The sequence below is a fragment of the Lactuca sativa genome, chromosome 5, assembly GCF_002870075.4.
Source record: "Lactuca sativa cultivar Salinas chromosome 5, Lsat_Salinas_v11, whole genome shotgun sequence".
In the NCBI taxonomy this organism is placed as follows: domain Eukaryota; kingdom Viridiplantae; phylum Streptophyta; class Magnoliopsida; order Asterales; family Asteraceae; genus Lactuca; species Lactuca sativa.
Genome location: NC_056627.2, coordinates 82,722,496 through 82,744,027, shown reverse-complemented (window position 1 = coordinate 82,744,027; position 21,532 = coordinate 82,722,496).

The window sequence follows — 21,532 nt, the reverse complement described above, 5'->3', positions numbered from 1 at the left end:
ATGTCATTTGCTTTTGGTCTTTAGTCTTGGACATTAGACTAACTATTACTTTAGGAAAATATGGGATTTTCCTATATACAAAACAAACAACTAATAGGAAAATAAGGGATTTTCTTTATTCAACTATCTATACTTTTCAATACAAATTTTCTCATGCATTTCATACTTTTATAAGAAAATAAGGGATTTTCATGGAAACATACACTCAATTTGGAATGGCATACAATTTTTCTAAACCACTTATGAACTCACCAACTTAATTGTTGACACTTTCTCTTTGAAATAACTTGTATTCTCAAGGAACTGCTAAGCAGGTTTGGAAATCAACTTTTAGGGATTAACGCGCTGGCGTTAATTACTTCTTTTGAAAGATGTTTATGTATTTATCTTTTGAACATGTAATGAATACAATTATGTAAACATTTTTTTAAAACCTTTATATATGTATGGTGGTGTGTACTTTCCTTTCTATGAACTGTTATGATACTGAATATGACGTGCTCCGCCCCCGAACGTTTCCGCCGTTTTGGTTTGGGGGTGTGACAGATTGGTATCAGAGCATTGTTTATAGTGAATTGAGTATATCAACCCATAAAAGATATACTAACTATAAATACAATAGGATTAAAAAAATACTCTGACTTAGCGTTTATACTTCTAAATAATAAAATATTTAAGTAAGTATACGTGCCTGCATTCATACTAAAATCGGTGTCACAATGACAAGAACAAAAGTATTACGATTGTTGAATATCACAAGTAAGCTTGGGGATGGATAGTCAATCTTGGGAGTGGCATAGCCTGATCAACTATGTTGGTCCGAGGAGTGATTAGCATATGCCCATGAATGGTTGTGATGTAGCAACAAGTCTATAAACTTACCAACATTACCATAATGAGAACATTATAACAAAACCTAAGTCTAAAATACCATAGGGGTGTTTTGTGTTACCATAATTACTTACTTGAGAACTAAAAAGGATCTTCAGTACTAAGTTGATAGTTGCTAAGTGGATACACTAAGGCTATATGTAACTAGGATGTTATAGACTTACAATCGGTGAAGTTTTGCTTTACCCTTATTCCTTGTGAATTTGGAGTTAAGGTCACTTATTCAAAAGCCTATCCTGTGTTGATTACATATGACTGGTATGCACATTACAAATAGAGATGTAGCTAATGAAGATTTTCTAATAATTATCTAGATAGTTCGTCTAATAATTATTTCCTTACCCCAATTCTCGCGTAGATAACATAACTAGACTCCATCCCCACGACAACCCGTACCTTTAGAACAAATGCAATGTTGGATGGTTTGAAGAAGAACTAGAGAGTGATCATCCAATCCCTTTGAATGATCACCATGTTGAAAACCTTTCGGATGTTGATAACTCTGAACCCAAGGTTGAGAACCTACCCCAGGCAACTCCTGTTCTAATTCCTAACCCTCGTCCGACTTTTCATGGCCCGACGCCCCCTTAGGTAGAATGTCTGGAGATGGGGAGCGAAGTGCAAGATCAACCTATGTCATTTGATGGAGACCGAAGCTTCTACAACACAAGTGAATGAAGCTCAGCAGACATAATTCTTCCAAGTCTGGCCGCAGAGTTGCCCGAAACGAAATTTAGGGCAGGACGGCTCTCCAACGTATCTAAGAGATTAATGTTGATGCCAAAATGCATACCATTCGCACCAACCACCTTGATCACAAGTGAGAGATCCGAGAGAAACCATGAGACCCTGCTTCAAGCACTAACTGAAACCCGATCCGAAGTCATAGAGCTCTAAGTACGCAAGAAGGTGCACGAAAGACACCTACTTGATATGGAACGTCAACTGGCTGAATTGAGAGTTCACCATAAGGGTGACCGTCGTCAGTAGTAGATGCTTTACTTTATTTCCCTCATAAAAAGGAATCATTTTCTGTCTATGCCCGCTGTGGCATTTTCTATGAAGCTACCTTGTACTGTAAGTACATTTGGTTAGATCTTTATGACGTCAGGAACTATCTCCTATGGATATGATGTAAGACCTTTTACAAGGTCATTTTCCCGAACTTTTACATCATGAATATCAAAGATATTGACAGTCGGCTAACTTCTGTGTCATTCTTTATTCAAGTATTCTTATCATACTTTCATTAGAGTCTATCCGAAACATGCTTTAGTCAAGTCATTGGACTATAGTAATTTAGCTCTAGAAACATTTCCAAGTCTCTTTTAGTGGTTGGATCATGTTATTCACCAACCAACGATACCTCGGCTTGAACGACAAGCGTCTTGAGACCGTTCTATGAACTTACTTCCACTCATTACTAGGACTGCATCATAGGGATGTAGGTCAACCCTTCATAAACACGCTTCTACTCAGTGCTAGGACTGCATCATAGGGATGTAGGTCAAACTTTCGAGAACATAGTCTTACTCTTTACTTGAATAATCGAAGTACATCTAGAGTCAACCAGAATCAATCACAAAATCTTTATCTTTTGTGTTACAGAATCATGTCGTCATCCGGAAACAATCAGCCAAGCAACGAAACCCCTATCCTCCATATCGACGCCGCTGCATTACAAGCTACAGTAGCAGCTGCTGTGACAACTTTCTTTACACACATCAACTTAGGCAACACAAGCAAGACCGACAAAGGAGTCGAGAGTTCCGATGGTAGTGCCAAATCGGGAAACCAACAAATGGCAACAGTCATAGACTTGCGAAGCCATAAGACCGAAAGGAAGAGACGATATCGTCAAGACCTAAAGGAGCGCAAGAGATCCCAAAGACTTGCCATGCCACAACAACAAGTGGCAACTCCTGCAGAATGCTTTAGGAAGCAATTTCCAAGGTGATGTAATGAGGAAGACACTCGTGTCTGCATAACACTGGCTAAACACCTCACTCCCGCCACCAAGGCTAGCACTAGCCAGTCATGCCACCAATGCGGGGAGATAGGGCACCTCAAGAAGGATTGCCCTATAACAAAGAACTCTGGCGTAGACGGTAGGATTCTCAGGATCACAGTTGTAGGAGAACCTACTCCGAACCCACATTAATGTAATTTAGGCATTTCGTTGTAACAGACTTATAAACCATCCAAAACTAGTGCAACCAGAGCCTTATCTTTTGCGGGTTTCCGTCGGTATAGGGATGCTCATGCTGCGTATACTTGCCTTTTGTAGTATACCTTATTCGCAGCAATAGCCTTGTAGTAGTCTAAAGTACTGTAACTCTGTTGATGGTTGCACGGTTGTGTTTTGTCTGTAAACGTCTTATGTTCAAATCTAATGTCTTTAAGTTTCCTTATGATTCCGACATTATCATACGACTTGATTTAATTTGATTCTCACAAAAACAGCTTCATACGTACATCTCTTTCTTCGAAATCGCCTTTCAAGCGAAGCCGTCATATCAGAACACCAATTACTCATGAATGGAGTACCTCATAGTTCTTTTCCTTTCCGAAGAAATCCCTGAAGTTCAACTCGTACAGTACGTCAAGTTCAAATCCAAAGATCTGTACGGTTGATCTGTCGCTGATGAATGTATACATAGGGGTGATATATAATCAAGGTTCTACAGGTTTAGAAATGACGATTCCACTTTAACTTCTTTTTCCTCGGTAGGATGTGAGCTTAAAGAAGAATCAGTTATTCGACTACCTTTTCAATCTTAATTATATACGACTCGTATACATGAGATTATGATCGTTGAACCATGTATGAAATTTAATATGAACTTCAGGATGGAGACTGCCTAAGACTACGAGTGATTGTGCTGCCATACGAATAAACTTAAAAGCCCAACACATGTCCTTTCTGTCGATTGGTACAAGAGAGACAGATAGAACAAAAATACCTATCCTTTTTCCTTAATTCGGGAGTAATCATACTTTCTTTTGGAGCTTCATGACATCTAATCCACTTCCAAGATTTTGACATCATAATCAGTATGAATTGGTTGTGTTCTTATGCAAGAGGAAAGGTCACTGCCTATACCTCAAGACAGCTTAAGACATAGGAAGTTAACTATACAACACATGATCTTGAGTCAGGAGCAGCGGTAATTACTTTGAAGATCTGGAGACACTACTTGTAGGGTACAAGATGTACTATTCTCACAGTCCACAAAAACATTCAACATACTTCGACCAAGAAGAGTTATCATGCAGTGAAGTCAAACGAAAGAAGCAAAGTTGTATCTCGATAGTGAAAGGTTCGCTGGAATGCCAAGCGAGGAACCGAGTTCAATTAAGAACATGAGGAGCAAATAAAACTTCTATCCGTAGCATGAACTCTAATTTCGAGACGAAATTCTCTCTAACGGGGTGATGATGTGACAACCCGATATTTCGAGACAATATGATGGAACACAAGTCAAATTTAGATCAAAATTGAACTTTCGTAAAATCTTATTTGGGTTAAATAAAGTAGCGGGAATCGTATCAAGGTTTTCGTACATATAAAGAACCCTAAAATCCGAGTTATAACGAAGAAGTTATGACCAACCGAAGATTCTCGGCAAAACCGGCAAAACTGATAGACGTAAAACGCGAAGTTTCAATACAGTAATGTTTAGCCTTAGGTATCTAAATGAAAGTTTTAGATATCATTAAACTGTAAACGTACATGAAAAGAACATCCAAATCTGACTTCGTATGAGGATGTTATGATTTTTCTAAGTTACGGATGTAGCAGTAGACAGCTAAAAACTCGAAATAGAGATCGAGAGACTTTTAGCCGAAACAAACTAAATGAGAATCGAAGATCTGAACAATATAAGCTCAACGGTAAAAATTCTGACGGAAACGGACGTCGGATGAAGAAGTTATGAAACTTTAACGGACTTTTCCTGTCCCGACCTATTAAAATATAAGATTAAAAATAAAGTCATGCCGACGGAGTCTAAACGAAAGTTTTAGATCGTAGTCTCACCTTCGCGTGGATATAAAGAACGTCGAAAACGGAGTTCGTATGAGAAAGATATGAATTTTTGAAGTTTACTAATTAATTAAAATATAAATTCAATTAAAATCCAGTATTATCCTAAGAAGGAGTCATCGGACCAATCCAAGTTACGCCCAGCATACCCTCGTACGCCCAGCGTACTAGGATGCTAGGCTCCGGTTCGTCCACGTCGCTCCGATGCTTCGGCCGAGGATGCAGTCATCCATGATGTCTCGTACGCCGCGCATACAAGCGTACGCCCCACGTACCGAGGTCTTTCAGCCCCTATATAAAGGGTGCGAGGGTGCCGGCCATATTTGCTAATTTCCTTCCTTTCTCGCGCCGAAGCTCTGCGTTTCAACCCTTGGAGTCATCCCAAGGGCCCGGTTTTCATATCCAAGTTTGGAAGGAAGTTTTAGGCTTCTGAGATTCCCGAGAATCCCGAGAAATCCGCTTTCTCGAGTAGAAGTTTTGCTCGGTTTTCGTCTCGCTTTCTTCAATCTATCAAGTGAGTTCATACCCCTACAAATACACTTTAAATACATTTTAAGTGCTTTTTATACTCTTTTAGGGGGGGGGGGGAATACAAGTAAACATACAGTTATTATCGTGTATTTCATAAAGTTTCACTTTACTCGTTTTTATCAAATGAATCACTTGTGATTCATTATTACTATGTGAAAACTCTTGTCATACTTTGCATGCACTAGATTTATTCAAAGTATTTAGTAATTCCAAAGTATCCTTCGTTGCTAAACCGTTTTATAAATTTTAAGAACTTATGATTTATGCTTTGTGTAACATCCCAAAATTCAAGACCAAAAATTTCTTTTTAATAGAACATTACTTTAACCAAAGACATCATTCCAAAACATAATCTGAGTATAAGTTTTCAAAACACGTGTTTATTATCAGAGTAAACATTCCCAGGCTGACTAATCTATGGTGTGTGCCATGCGATCACCCCGAGCTCCTCCCTCCGCTACCGGAAGTACCTGAAAACAAACTGAAAATCGTAAGCACGAAGCTTAGTGAGTTCCCCACCATACCACATACCATGCAAAACCATATACTTCACATACTGGGCCACGCCCGCTATCCTGGGCCTCGCCCTCTACTTCGGGCCTCGCCCGCTACAACGGCCCCGCCGCTCCAGGCCCCGCCTGGCTTCGAGCCCCGCTCGGATACAGATCTGTTTCACTTAGGCCTCGCTTGTCACAGGGCCGCGCCCACTAACATATAATACCACATAAACATATCACATAACATCACATAAGCTAAACATATACTAACAGCTCTTGCTCTAAGGCCTCGCCTATCTCTGGGCCCTGCCCGTGTCCTGCTACTGATGAGTCATGGAACCTCGTCCATACTCCTGCTAATAGTGAGATACGGGCCCAGCCCACCCTCACTCCTTTCCTAACTTGGGCCTCGCCCCTGCTCTTCTGCTAGTGAGATGTGGAACTCCATCCACACTCTACTATTGGTGAGATACGGGACCTCGCCCACACTCACCTCCCTACCAGGCACATACAAGTATCACACAGACAACAAGTATAAACTATCACATAAACCGCTCCTTGGGCACCCGCCCTCTATCATTGGACCTCGTCTGAATATCATACTAGCATACTATGCCTAGGGCTAACCCCCGGGTCTTCTACTCATAACTACATGGGCCGGCATTGTGGCCGTAGACCCATTCATACAAAGGGAAACTCACCTGATACTGCTGAACTACTGCTGCTAATCCCTTTGACCGCTACCTGACCACTGACTTGGAACTGCTGCTTCCCTAGCTCCCCGAGCTACCAATATCAACATACCACTTAGTCTAACTGACCTTCAAAGGTCAACCAAGTCAACTTTGGTCAAAGTCAACGTCCTGGTCAAAGTCAACCTTCCAGGTCAACCCTACTCGTCGAGTCACCCTACTGACTCGCCGTGTTAATAAGTCCAGAGTCATTCCACTCGCGACTCTACTCGCCGAGTCAGCCCCTAACTCGCCGAGTCTACTGATTCTCGATACCTGTCCTGTCCAACTCACTGAGTCCTGGCTCGACTCGCTGACTCGAGACTTAACTCGAAGGGTTTGGGACCACGCGACCTGACTCGACGAGTCTAAGAACAGACTCGCCGAGCACACGACAATCTTCATCCAACTCGCCGAGTTGTTCATCCAACTCACCGAGTTCATGCCGATCTTCATCCGACTCGACGAGCTGCTCATCCCACTCGTCGAGTTCCTCCTCATCTTCAAGCTACTCGCTGAGTCCACTCGAAGGACTCGCCGAGTCCAATCAAATCCACTTACATGCAGAGGACTTCTGAGACACGCATGAACTCCAAACTGTAGATCTACCCTTCCCAAGCCTATTCCCCACGTAAAGTTGCAAACATTACGTGTAGAGAGGGAGATCTAGGCAAAATGCACCAATAACTAGGGATTAGGACCAAGAGGCTCCAAATTCCACCCAATGGCTGATACTTTACGGGATTCCAAACCAAAACAAGCATGGATCTGAGGTAGCAACCTCAGATCTGGACTTCAAGCTCAAGATTGATCTTAAACATGGCTTAAAAGCCCCAAAACTCATAACCAAGGAAAATATGGAGGAGAGAAACGACTTAATACCTTCAATGCTCTGAAATGCTCCCCAAACTTTGGATCCAAGACCACTCCTTAATGCTTCCAAGATTCCCACTCCTTCTTCTTCCTTAAAACCACTCAAAAATGGCCAAAAGCTTGAATGAACACAATGGAGGCTCAGGGTGCGGCATTTTGGGTGTGAGAGACAATAAAGGAGCCCTAGGAAGAAGATTGACACGTTTAAATAGGCTCCAAGCCCCGAATTTAGGGTTTTCCTCGCACAGACCAGACTCGCCAAGTCCACTTGGCCGACTTGCCGAGTTGGTCACTTACTCCTCGACCCAGATCCCGCTCCGACTCGCCGAGTCCTTCCTTGGACTCGTCGAGTCCCTATTAATTTAGGGTTTCCTTTACTTTCTTAGCTTTCAAAATCTTGGGTGTTACAACTCTCCCCCACTTAAACTGAACTTCGTCCTCGAAGATTACCATGGCCCACCGCCTGCGATCTGCCTCCTATACCCAACACCAGCCGCCTACCTGCGCTGGTCTTCCACCTGGTCATTCTGACTACATCAACCTCGTGGATAAACCTCGGGTCAAACCTGACCCTAAACAACATAGAGACAGAACTTTCTCAACCGATAATCCTTCTGGTACTCACCGAGTACTGCACTGAACCCACAGAGGTTCTTCACTACTTTCCCTGCGTAATTTCCTTGCCATCCCAAGGCAAAGCCTCATAACCGACTTTTCCTCTGACACTGTGAAGGTCCTATCCTTCACTAACTCCATCACCCCCCCCCCCCCCCCGCTTTTACCAGTACGGGTCATTACCGCCAGTAACCACTGACACACCTCTCTTGTCATAACTTGGTGTCGAGCACCTCTCGACTCAACTAACTGAATGCCACCATACGCTGCATACTCGCACTACCACCGACTGGCAATTCTGTTATTCCTCGCCTGACTTCCTGATAAACTGGGACTACCCTAGTCCCTACCAACCTATCAATGACTGGATTACCGGCTCCCACCGGTAGCTAGTCCCAACACCATCACTGGTCGCTCTCAGCGACTTCCAAAGAAACCTCGACGACCTATAACTGCTCAATCAATCCTGCCATCTAGGCACTACAAACCTGGGATCCCCGATCCCCTAACTTGACACAAAGGTCCATACCAGGTCCCACCTGCGCTGCTAAAACTCACGGGCCTCGCCCACGGGTCCCACTCGCCTCTAACCTTCTAGTCTCACTAGTATAGTCACTCTCGCTCGGGCCTCGCCCACGGGTCTCACCCAACTATATCCTGGAGCGGCCTCTCCCAAGGTCTCACCCCTCTAGAGCTATACAGGCAACTCCCTATCATTCTCATCCACTTACCCAATCTTGATCCCTACTGATCACTAGGAGATAAGGGCCTCGCCCCAACTCCACTAACGGAACTACTAAGGAATGTTATGGCTTACCCATAGGCTTACATCACCATCCATTGCTGACCTCTAGTGAATGCTACAACTGCCCTGTAGTCTTACAACACTTCCACCACTGACAGCTAATATGAAGGCACCCACGTGCCATCAGCTTCTCAAGATCCTTATTCCGACTCCCGCGAGTCCTTCGGGCGATCCACAACCTGAATTCTCAACCATAACTAACCATTACCATCACACGCACTAGCTGATGTGGAGTTTCTCAAACTCCCAACCCTGAAATCCTCAATCCATCAAACGCTGAACTACTTCTCTTCCCTCTCGGAGGTCACGTACTCATTCTGGGTCTGCGTCCTCCTCTCCAGGTACACCCGGAGGATTCTCCCCCACTTCAATCCTGCTTACCCCTTCCTGCTCAATACTCGAAGAGATCCCGATCTTTGCTACCATTCCATAACCCATCTACTGAGGAACCCAAGCCCGCCATAGCTAGGGATTTAGCCAATCCATCACAATCACTACACCACTCCGAACTAGCGAAACATACCAAATCCCTCCCAAGCATGCTATAGTTACTGCATCCTTCGAAACCTTCTTCAATAGAGCACATCCCCTAACTACCACACAAATATCCAAGGTATGCAGATGGCATATAACTCGATCACAATCAACCAATCAAAATAAAATACTTTTACCGTTAATGATGCAGAACCATAACAATGAAATCATGCACAAATAAAAGAACTGAAAATGGGAAATTGCATACCTGTAACGTCCGGCGTTGCTCGCGTCTCCAAGTTCGTCATCTGAAAAGCCCTGCTGCCTGCTGCAGGTGCCTCTACCCGGCCCTAACGGCCATCCGTGATCCTCAAGGTTACAGGGGCGGGTGCCATCACCCGTCCTGCCGAAGACAAACTGGGGCACTGGGCCTTCTTGTGGCCCCGCTGATTGCAATGAAAACATATCAAGTCTGATCCCTGCGTGGCGGTAACAGTACAATCCCTGCTGAAATGACCAGCCCGACCGCACTTGAAACAGCCAGACTCACCACCGCTACCACTCCTGCACGCGCCCCCGTGCGCCCTGCCACACTTTCCGCACCGACTGCGGTCCTGATGATCCCTCGATCTCGAAACCGATCCCTTGGGCTTTTTGCCCGAACCCGTAGCTACCTTAACCTCATCCGGCTTCCTCTTTCGGATCTGCTCCAAATCAATTTCCCTCTCTCTAGCCCGAGAAATCATATCTTCCAGCGTCTTACAACTGGATCTGCTCACGAAATCCTTGATGTCATCCCTCAACATCTCATGGTACCGAGCCTTCTTCATCTCCTCATCTGTGACATACTGCGGTACAAGAAGAGCCCTCTCCCTGAACTTGGCGGTGATCTCCGCCACAGTCTCAGTAATCTGCGTCAAATCCTTAAACTCTCACGCCAGCTGTTGCACCTCAATAATCGGCGAAAACTCCGCCTTGAACCTGGCCGAGAAATCGCTCCAAGTCATCGCGTCCAACGCGGCATCATCCCCCAAAGCATGACCAATCTCCTCCCACCAATCCCTCGCTCTGTCCTTCAGAAGACAGGAGGCGAGTCTAACCTTGTCCCCCTCGGGACACTTGCTCGAACGAAAAGCGTTGGCAACATCAGCCAACCATCTGCTGCTAGCAATGGGGTCCCTAGCCCCATGATAATCTGGTGCCCCGCAGGCTCTGAACTCTCGAAACGTCAAGGTACGCGCTCCCATCAATGCCATCATCTCAGTACGGAAGGCTCCCAGCCTCTCCTCCAAGATCTCCAGTATATCCTCTTTGACCGTGCCAAAGATCACAGGAGTCTGAGCTAGAATACTACGCGTAACCTCAACTGATATCAACTCTCTCATCCGCTCCTCGAGCTGCTCGGCCCCTGAACCCGAGCCTGATCCCTCTCCGGCGCCTGATCCGCCCTCTGGTCTCTCTCGCAATGTCACCATGCTGAAAATATACCACAACCATTATCAGAATACTCATCGATGATGCGAGACCAAACATACCCTACCAGGTTCCCGGTTTTGCCTCAGCCTTTCCCGAATCGAGTACGGATCCTCTAGTTTCAGTAATACGGGCCCATACTACCTTCCACATCTATCCGTACTTTCCTCAGGATTTGCTTTGGCTCCACCAGGTCCCTTATCCACTACTACCGCTCCCAGCACTATCTCATCCTAGGCTTACCCTAGGGAAACCTCTGACTCGTCTCAAGCAGTCCTCAGCTACTGAAGGCCTCCTTGCGATGCCTATTAGCCATCACCTGGATACCATCACATGTGAAGAGGCTCAGATAATCCTTCAAGTAAAAGACCCGTTCCTACAACGGTTGGACTCAGACAAGAGCTGCGCAATAGGACCAAATCTAGCACTCTGAGATTATTCAACCCTGATCGCATGTGACGTGTCGTATCCACCTAATGGCTAACTCCCATCACTCAGAATCCCACAATGCACAAAGCAAGTAGCATTCGAACAAGGGGAAAAAGCTAACCATAACATACTCAAGCAATCATCTCCACATAGCAAGAATCTGAACTAGCATGCAACACAAACTCGCAATTCAGGCATAACCTAAACAGGCTATCCTACTACTGTCTACTCAGCACTACCATGCAGCTCAAAAGCACAAATAACAGGCACATAAGGCATCATCCCTAGATCCTTAGTCCTCTTCTAGCATGATGTTCTATCAACTGATAATCATAACATAAACTTGTAAGGGTATTTTGGGGTACTTACTTGAGCTCGGTTGATTGCATGCACCACACCTCTTTTCTCTTTTCAAGGTTCTTTTCTTTCTGAATTCTTTTTGCTTTTCTAAAACTGTTTTTCATTCTCAAAATTCTTTTTTACAAAACTGTCTTTTCACTTTTGAAAACTTTTTATCCAACCCCTTAGTTTGAGTTCAGGCACACCCGAGAGTATGTCCGAATCCCTCAAACCAAGGCTCTGATACCAACTTGTAACATCCCAAAATTCAAGACCAAAAATTTCTTTTTAATAGAACATTACTTTAACCAAAGACATCATTCCAAAACATAATCTGAGTATAAGTTTTCAAAACACATGTTTATTATCAGAGTAAACATTCCCAGGCTGACTAATCTATGGTGTGTGCCATGCGATCACCCCGAGCTCCTCCCTCCGCTACCAGAAGTACCTGAAAACAAAACTGAAAACCGTAAGCACGAAGCTTAGTGAGTTCCCCACCATACCACATACCATGCAAAACGATATACTTCACATACTGGGCCACGCCCGCTATCCTGGGCCTCGCCCGCTACAACGGCCCCGCCGCTCTAGGCCCCGCCTGGCTTCAAGCCCCGCTCGGATACAGATCTGTTTCACTTAGGCCTCGCCTGTCACAGGGCCTCGCCCACTAACATATAATAGCACATTAACATATCACACAACATCACATAAGCTAAACATATACTAACATCTCTTGCTCTAAGGCCTCGCCTATCTCTGGGCCCCGCCCGTGTCCTGCTACTGATGAGTCATGGAACCTCGTCGATACTCCTGCTGATAGTGAGATACGGGCCCAGCCCACCCTCTCTCTTTTCCTAACTTGGGCCTCGCCCCTGCTCTTCTGCTACTGAGATGTGGAACACCATCCACACTCTGCTATTGGTGAGATACGGGACCTCGCCCACACTCACCTCCCTACCAGGCACATACAAGTATTACACAGACAACAAGTATAAACTATCACATAAACCGCTCCTTGGGCACCCGCCCTCTATCATTGGACCTCGTCCGAATATCATACTAGCATACTGTGCCTAGGGCTAACCCCCGGGTCTTCTACTCATAACTACATGGGTCGGCATTGTGGCCGTAGACCCATTAATACAAAGGGAAACTCACCTGGTACTGCTGAACTACTGTTGCTAATCCCTTTGACCGTTACTTGACCACTGACTCCGAACTGCTGCTTCCCTAGCTCCCCAAGCTATCAATATCAACATAACACTTAGTCTAACTGACCTTCAAAGGTCAACCAAGTCAACTCTAGTCAAAGTCAACGTCCTGGTCAAAGTCAACCTTCCAGGTCAAGCCTACTCGTCGAGTCACCCTACTAACTCGCCGAGTTCATAAGTCCAGAGTCCTTCCACTCGCGACTCTACTCGCCGAGTCAGCCCCTGACTCGCCGAGTCTACTGATTCTCGATACCTGTCCTGTCCAACTCACTGAGTCCTGGCTCGACTCGCTGACTCGAGACTTAACTCGAAGGGTTTGGGACCACGCGAACTGACTCGCCGAGTCTAAGAACAGACTCACCGAGCACACGACAATCTTCATCCAACTCGCCGAGTTCATGCCGATCTTCATCCGAATCGACGAGCTGCTCATCCCACTCGTCGAGTTCCTCCTCATCTTCAAGCTACTCGCCGAGCCCACTCGAAGGACTCGCCGAGTCCAATCAGATCCACTTACATGCAGAGGACTTCCGAGTCATGCATGAACTCCAAACTGTAGATCTACCCTTCGCAAGCCTATTCCACACGTAAAGTTGCAAACATTACGTGCAGAGAGGGAGATCTAGGCAAAATGCACCAATAACTAGGGTTTAGGACCAAGAGGCTCCAAATTCCACCCAATGGCTGATACTTTACGGGATTCCAAACCAAAACAAGCATGGATCTGAGGTAGCAACCTCAGATCTGGACTTTAAGCTCAAGATTGATCTTAAACATGGCTTAAAAGCCCCAAAACTCATAACCAAGGAAAATCTAGAGGAGAGAAACGACTTAATACCTTCAATGCTCTAAAATGCTCCCCAAACTTCGGATCCAAGACCACTCCTTAATGCTTCCAAGATTCCCACTCCTTCTTCTTCCTTAAAACCACTCAAAAATGGCCAAAAGCTTGAATGAACACAATGGAGGCTTAGGGTGCGGCGTTCTGGGTGTGAGAGACAGTAAAGGAGCCCTAGGAAGAAGATTGAGACGTTTAAATAGGCTCCAAGTCCTGGATTTAGGGTTTTCCTCGCACATACCAGACTCGCCGAGTCCACTTGGCCGACTCGCCGAGTTGGTCACTTACTCCTCGACCCGGATCCCGCTCCGACTCGCCGAGTCTTTCCTTAGACTCACCGAGTCCCTCTTAATTTAGGGTTTCCTTTACTTTCTTGGCTTTCAAAATCTTGGGTGTTACACTTTTTCAAACATTGTGAAAAAGGATAATCTTTGCATACAAAACTATTACTTTAATACATACTTAGTTGAGAATCCGTGAGACATGTACATCTTCAAATAATGCCTTTTGCTAGAAGGTATCGCTACAAGTCCTGTCTATAACCAGAGTCTGCCGTTTGGAGAACGTGTCAAATGTGTATAGATCTATACGGGAAGTCACAATCTCGTGCCCTGACTGTTAGCTACAGTCCGTCCTTTGGGGTGACAGTTTTTCATAACGCTACGACGCCTGAAGAACGTCGCTATAGGCATATTATGTTTAGTATGGTTATAAAACTCATCAGATATACAATTTTATAGTACTTCTGATTGATGAATGAGTAGCTATTAAAACTATTCTTCATCTAACAAACTGAAATCTTCTAATAGGTTTTATTATATAAATCTATGCTTCAACCTTCTAAAGCATGTCATTTGCTTAATAGGAAAATAAGGGATTTTCTTGATTCAACTATCTGTACTTTTCAATACAAATTTTCTCATGCATTTCATACTTTTATAAGAAAATAATGGATTTTCTTGGAAACATACACTCAATTTGGAATGGCATACAATTTTTTTAAACCACTTATGAACTCACCAACTTAATTGTTGACACTTTCTCTTTGAAATAACTTGTATTCTCAGGGAACTGCTAAGCAGGTTTGGAAATCAACTTTTGGGGATTAACGCGCTGGCGTTAATTACTTCTTTTGAAAGATGTTTATGTATTTATCTTTTCAACATGTAATGAATACAATTATGTAAACATTTTTTTGAAACCTTTATATATGTACGGTGGTGTGTACTTTCCTTTCTATGAACTGTTATGATACTGAATATGACGTCCTCCGCCCCCGAACGTTTCCGCCGTTCTGGTTTGGGGGTGTGACAAGTGGAGGGTCGTTAGCCGAACGGGTAGGATAGGACGAAACCTTCCATTATAAGTATAATGAATTATTAAAGTAACTAAATGTTTTCATAAAATTCCCAATCTTAGTTACTTAGGCAAAAGTGAATTGATGCAATTCCATGAAATTACACTTTGTGCCCTTGCGAAGACGTTAGTGGAGCATGTGTGGTTTACCGGCACACTAAATGGTTCTAAGCAAAGGTAGCAAAGGGTGACTCAATGTTTGTCATAGTTCGGTGGAGTGTGTGTGGTTTACCGGCACATCGAATAGGTGACTTTAACATGTGAGGGCACCATGTAAGTTTGCATGGTTATTCACACCCGCTTTGTGATCCTCGGCATCCTAGTCACAAACAAGAGGGGCATATCGAGATTTAAACATGCCATTGAAAGTCCAATGAATCTCAAAGGATCTAGGAGTTTTCATAGATTTAAAACTTAAAATTTCTTTTTCGTTTTTCATGGTGGAAATTAGTGAATCGTCATTCACTTACCTTCAAATGTTCTGCAATTTGGGTTACGGCATCCCTCTCCCGAGTTGTAGCATATTGTGTTGGGTCCTAGCCTTAGTATTTCATCTGGGTGATTTACTAAGGACTCAATCAATCAACTAACTTGAATTCGTTTTCTCCCGTTTTGTAGATGTCAAAGTTCAACAACTATGGTCTTCCCAAATCCCGTGGAACAAGCATTCCACATGAAGATGATATTCCACGATTCGATCAAGGAACAAGAAATCATGCTTCACTTCCTCCTCCTCCTCCAAGTATTCTCCCTAACCCACAAGTTCAAAGGCTTGAAAAGTTCAAGATCACTCAAGCCCTTTTGGCAAGTAAACATAAAGAAGGAAAGCCGGTGTGTGCACACGTCCTAGGGATGAAGTCACACATTGATAGGTTAAGAATGTTGGGATCCATTGTCGGAGAGGAAATGGCTATTGATTGGGTTCTTCAGTCACTTCCTAACTCATATAGTGAGTTTGTAAGAGAGTACTATATGATGAACCGCGACGTGACCCTTATAGATCTCACATATATGCTTATTGCTGCTGAATCAGCAATGGTTTGGAGTAATAGAAAAGCAAAGTTGATTGGTGAATCTGCCTTCAAGACCTCTATGGATATAGACAATGGCAACGAAAGACATGCTATGATCGAAAAGTTTGATCATAAGAGAAAGGCAATGTCTAAAGTAGTTCCATGTCCTGTTCCAAAAGCGTCAATCTGCTTTTATTGCCAAGAGAAAGGGAATTGGAGACGAAGCTGCCCCATTTACCTAAGAGATCTAAGAGATGGGAGAGTCAAAACGTATGGCTCTAATATAGGTAAAATCCATTAACTAACTCTTTTAAGCTTCTATTCTAGATTTTTAATACATAATGTGATAAGATTACAATTGATGTTTTGAAGGATCGTAGAAAAGAAAGAAAGCTTAAGGGAAGAAGTGAGCAGAATCTAACCATGAAGGAATGGATTTCGATCGCATTTCTTAAAGATTAGATTCTTGAACTACTACTTAGAGATAGAATTAGATTGCTAAGAAAGATGTATTAGCATAGTTTTTCAATGAATTGCATTGTAAGGACAAAAATTTTCCGCAATAAAATAAATTTTGATTTTATATTATTTATTTATCCTTGCAATGGCGTATATGAAAAATTGATGTTTGAATGTTTCTATTATTAGCAATAATGGATTTGGTTCTTATTATGTTATTTATAGAAAGTCAAGAGTTTACCAAATAGGGAGAGTTTCTCATCGCCCAAGTTTCAATTAGACAGAAACTTGGAATCATGCAACTTGATTGCACGATGAATGAGAAATTTCATATTTGGAAATTAGACTAATTCATTGACAAAGTGTCAAGTGCAGGACTAGAAGATCGAGCACACAAAGTTGCGTGTTAATCAAGTCCACCATAAGAGTAACAATGATATTCGTCATGATTTACTAAAGGTTTAGTAAATAGTATTATACTTACAAGATTAGGTATAATTATGAATTGATTGAAAAAGTTTAAATCAATAGCAGAACGAATAAGAAGAATCAAGTAGGCAGAAAGATAAAAGTTTCTCCATTCTAAGAAGAAGGGAGAGTAGCTTTTATGCTTTATGATAGGTCTTAATGATTAAGAACCATATCTCAATTGATCCTCTAAGTGAGTCTTAGTACAATTGTATGTTTAAGAAGAGGAATCAAGGATTGAATAAATGGTTAAATCAAGAAGTCAATCATAATTTGTTCCAAAACAAGTCATAAAGTTAAGATTGTGACATTGAGTGAAAAGTATTAAGAAGGTTTATAACATTCATCAAATATGGAAAGTTGTGATGTCTTGGATAAGACAAAGACCAACTAGGACCAATTTATGAAGAGTTTTGATAAAAGCTACACTAACTCTTGAATATTTGTTTGTCAATAAATGTCTTGACAATAGAATCTCATATGTTAAGGAGTCAGTGGGAGTCTTAATGGTCTTGAAAGGTTTCAAGAACAAATCAAATAAACCTTATCAATCATCACTAGCACACGAGTTGAGGTTCACAACCTATTGTGTTGACATTATAATGTTTCTGCGCTGTTCCATTTGAGTTAATTATGCATGTGAGTCTTATGAGTTCTCATTTGAATGTATAAAAGGCAAGGACCTTGATCAATGAAAAGTACATTGATAGGAAAAGGTTAGCTGCTTCACTACTTGGAAGACATGGTGGGCAGCTGTGCTACCATAGGGCAAGAAATCAAGATTAAGAAAGTTCGATCCATATGAGTTTGAATTTGTCGTAAACCTTGGTTTTGACAAATTCACATGGATAGGAACACGTACACCATTAAAAACTAAGTGTCATAAGATTTCCTCCTTCATGAAAATGATTGTGAGGAAATGCTTTCACTAAGAAAGATTTTAAGAAGATAGTGATTGTAAAATTGCATTCTCGAATTCGATTATGGTTACGGTATCCCTTTCCATAATTTGAATTGTGAGGTTTGGAAATTGTTTACACACACATATAAACTATGTAAGGCAAAGGTGTATAAGTTCAAGAAGCCTTGATAAAAGATTATCAAAGCACTAAGTATCAGAAACATGAACTTAAGAAATTCAATAAGCATTGTTTTTCTGAAAGTTAAGCTGTTTCTGAATACATGTCAAAGCTAGTGGGAGCATAAGTGTTATGTTTTATAATAATCATCATGATAGTGGGAGCATAAATGTTATGATTGTATGATTATTAAGGCACGTATTGCAAGTTGGCAATATTAATTATAGAAAACAAGAGTTAGACCTTGCAAAGTCGTAAGGGTTGTAAAGTTGTTTTGCTATAATTAAGGTAGAGAATATTATGCTTCATTTCAAATCTAAAGGATTAGGTTGAGAAATGTTAATAAATTTAGTCAAGGGTACATAGTGTGTTCTTAAAATTTCGATTATGATTACGGCATTCCTCTTCACAATTCGAATTTTGAGAACATAGCAAATAAAACATTATGCGTCGTGTCCCATACGCTTCGGGTATAGGATCGATTGCAAATGATTTAATGTTTGACCATTCTAAAATTTTCCAAATGTCGAGCGCATTTAGAGGGAAAAGGGACTAGAATTGGTTTTGACTAAAATAATTAAACAACTATCAAAGGACAATCCAAAGTTTGACGAGGATTGGTCGCTTGTGAGTAGTTGGAAGCATGGTATTGGATGGACCATATCGACATTATTATGAATAGAAAAAGATTCTATTAAGAATGAGTTGTCACATGGAAATTATGGAAATGTTTCCATATTGGATGGACCATATCGACATCATTACGAATAGATAAGATTCTATTAAGAATGAGTTGTCATATGGAAAATATGGAAACGTGTCCATATTGAGAATTGGATATTGAAAATCTATGTCTAGATTAGAAAATTTTATGCAAAAGGATGTTCAAAGGAATGTACTTTGAGGAATTGTCTTGTAACAATGTCCGATAGAGGACTTTGTAATATCATTGGCAATAGTCTTTGTGACTTTGGTGCAGTGACATTACAAAAGGATCATTGCATAGAATGTTAGAATCTACCGTATTTTATAAGTAACAAGAATTTGATATTCTCACACTTATGAAAAAGGATTTGGAGTTGTGAAATGAGAATGATTGGAAATGTGTTCAATTTGATCTATTTCACAAAAGTAAGAACCATAGGTAAACATTGTATGCATGCTAAGAGCATGGGACAAGTGTAATAATTCATGTAAGAAGTTGATTACACGAAACGACAAATAATGAGTAATCAATATGGTGATAAATAAAAGGAGTTTTATTTATACTCAAAGGTTTGAGGCCATATGGGATTAGTATTATTCTTGTGTTTCACATTTGCATGTTTTGACTTCCAGAATAATTGAATTTATTAAGAAGAATCAAATTATTCGAACGGGCCACAGTCGTTAATATGTTGGAAGTAGATATGAATGAAGACTGTCGTGAATTGGTGTGTGGATTGTCTAAAACAGTATTAGACATAAGCAAATGTTTGCTACAACGTTCATGAGTGCTTATGAATATGATTTGAGCATTGGATTAAACCCACGCTCACTTGGATCACTCCATGAATTATATCACAAGTGATTGGTGAGACGATAACATCTTATATTCTTGAAACCGAGATGTGTGAGTTGTATCTTGCAAATCGGTTGCACATTGATAATATGTAAACACACTAGTAACTTGGTGTTATAAAACATATTGTTATGTGTGATTCGGTGAGTAAGTGCAAGCAAGCATTGTATCAAAGTTTATCCGTTCCTTTTATCCAAAGTAGGATAAAAGCGATATTTTTGGGCCCCTCGATGATTTAATGATGACAAACGTAAATGCTCGGCCGGGCTAGGGCTAATTTTATTTGTTCAATTAGTCATTCGTCATAAATCGGGAATCGAGATATAGTACAAAGAGAATCATTTGAAATCACATCTCATATGATATCTAGAATGGAGGAATATATGATCCCTTATCTAAGGACACGCGTATCTGATAGGATCATAGTTGACAGCGGCTTTGGAAAGCTACGATTGCAAATCAGGATCAGAAGTCGTACGCAGAATAGTTATTAGACTTATCCAAGTGGGAGACTGTTGGATTAGTGTCTAAGTCCATAACTATTTTGGTATGTACTTGACCCGATGGTGCATGGTCCTTTTGGGTTGCCTTCACCAAAGCAACTTGATAGGATGAATTATGGAGAGAAAGGATTAAATATGATTTATTAATATATTATGAGAATAATATATTAAAGGAGAAATCATATTGTTTATTTAATATTAGTCAAGAATTAATTGGTAATTAGTTTTGTGACTGAAAGACATTAATTAAATTTAAGCGACTGGAATTGTAATTATAAGATAATTGCAATTTGGGCCACGGATTGTCTTAAATTAAGGAGTGGACGAATTCTATGGGGAAACCCATAAGAAAATCGTCCAAGGCCCTAATTAAAGGAGTCCATGGGTTGCTTAGGGCTTAAGCATCCAAATTAGGGTTTCCTTGTTAGATAACCCTAATTGCCTAACTATATATAAGACCCTTATGACCCAAAAACGTGGTGAAGCTTTTTTCTAGGGTTAGAACACGTTTTGGGCAGTCTCCATCCTCTCTCCTCTTCATCCTCTTTCTTATGGTGTTTGTGAACCATTAGAGGAGTGACAATTGTGACTCTAAGCTTTCTAAAGTCAATACAAGGAGATTTGGGATTGTTATTGCTACATAACAATCAAGGTAACATCTTAAACCTATTCTCATGTTAATATGATTACTTGAATGCTAGAATTAGGGTTTATAGTCTTGGATAACTTGCATGTACAATAGACAAACCTAGATCCAAGCATTAGGGTTTGTATAAGCACATAGGATGTCTTAGGACCAAAACCCATCACTTTAGACAATGAGTTTTCGGTCCTATGCAAGCCCATTAAGTATTTTTCGGTTCAATAGTGTTCCAACATTCTCTAACTCGAAATCCTTATGTAATATACAATAACATGAATATAAACTTATTACTTGGACTTGTGTTGACTCCTTTGAGTCCTTGATGGCTTGTTGACTTCATTTGTCTTTCAAAAGTCCATTACAACTTAGCTTTCACAAGTGTATATACTTATGAACTTATATAAGCATGCTCTCTTGGTTTTCAAAGTTCTATTAAATTAAGTTTTCTTGTGAATTCATTTATGCTTGGTTAAAATTTAGACTTTTCTTGATCTAAAATTTTCAGGGTTGTGACAATCTTTCATGGCATTTAGCCAGTTAGGATCTTGGAATGCTTGAGAATAGGTATGCAGAATAGGAGACAACGAGTTAATAGTGGAGGTATAGAGATTGAGACAGTCAATAGGTTTTGTGATTCCATGAGAAGCCCGAGTGGCCATGGAGTGAATGAGAGTGGGGGAAGAACCAGGAAAAAG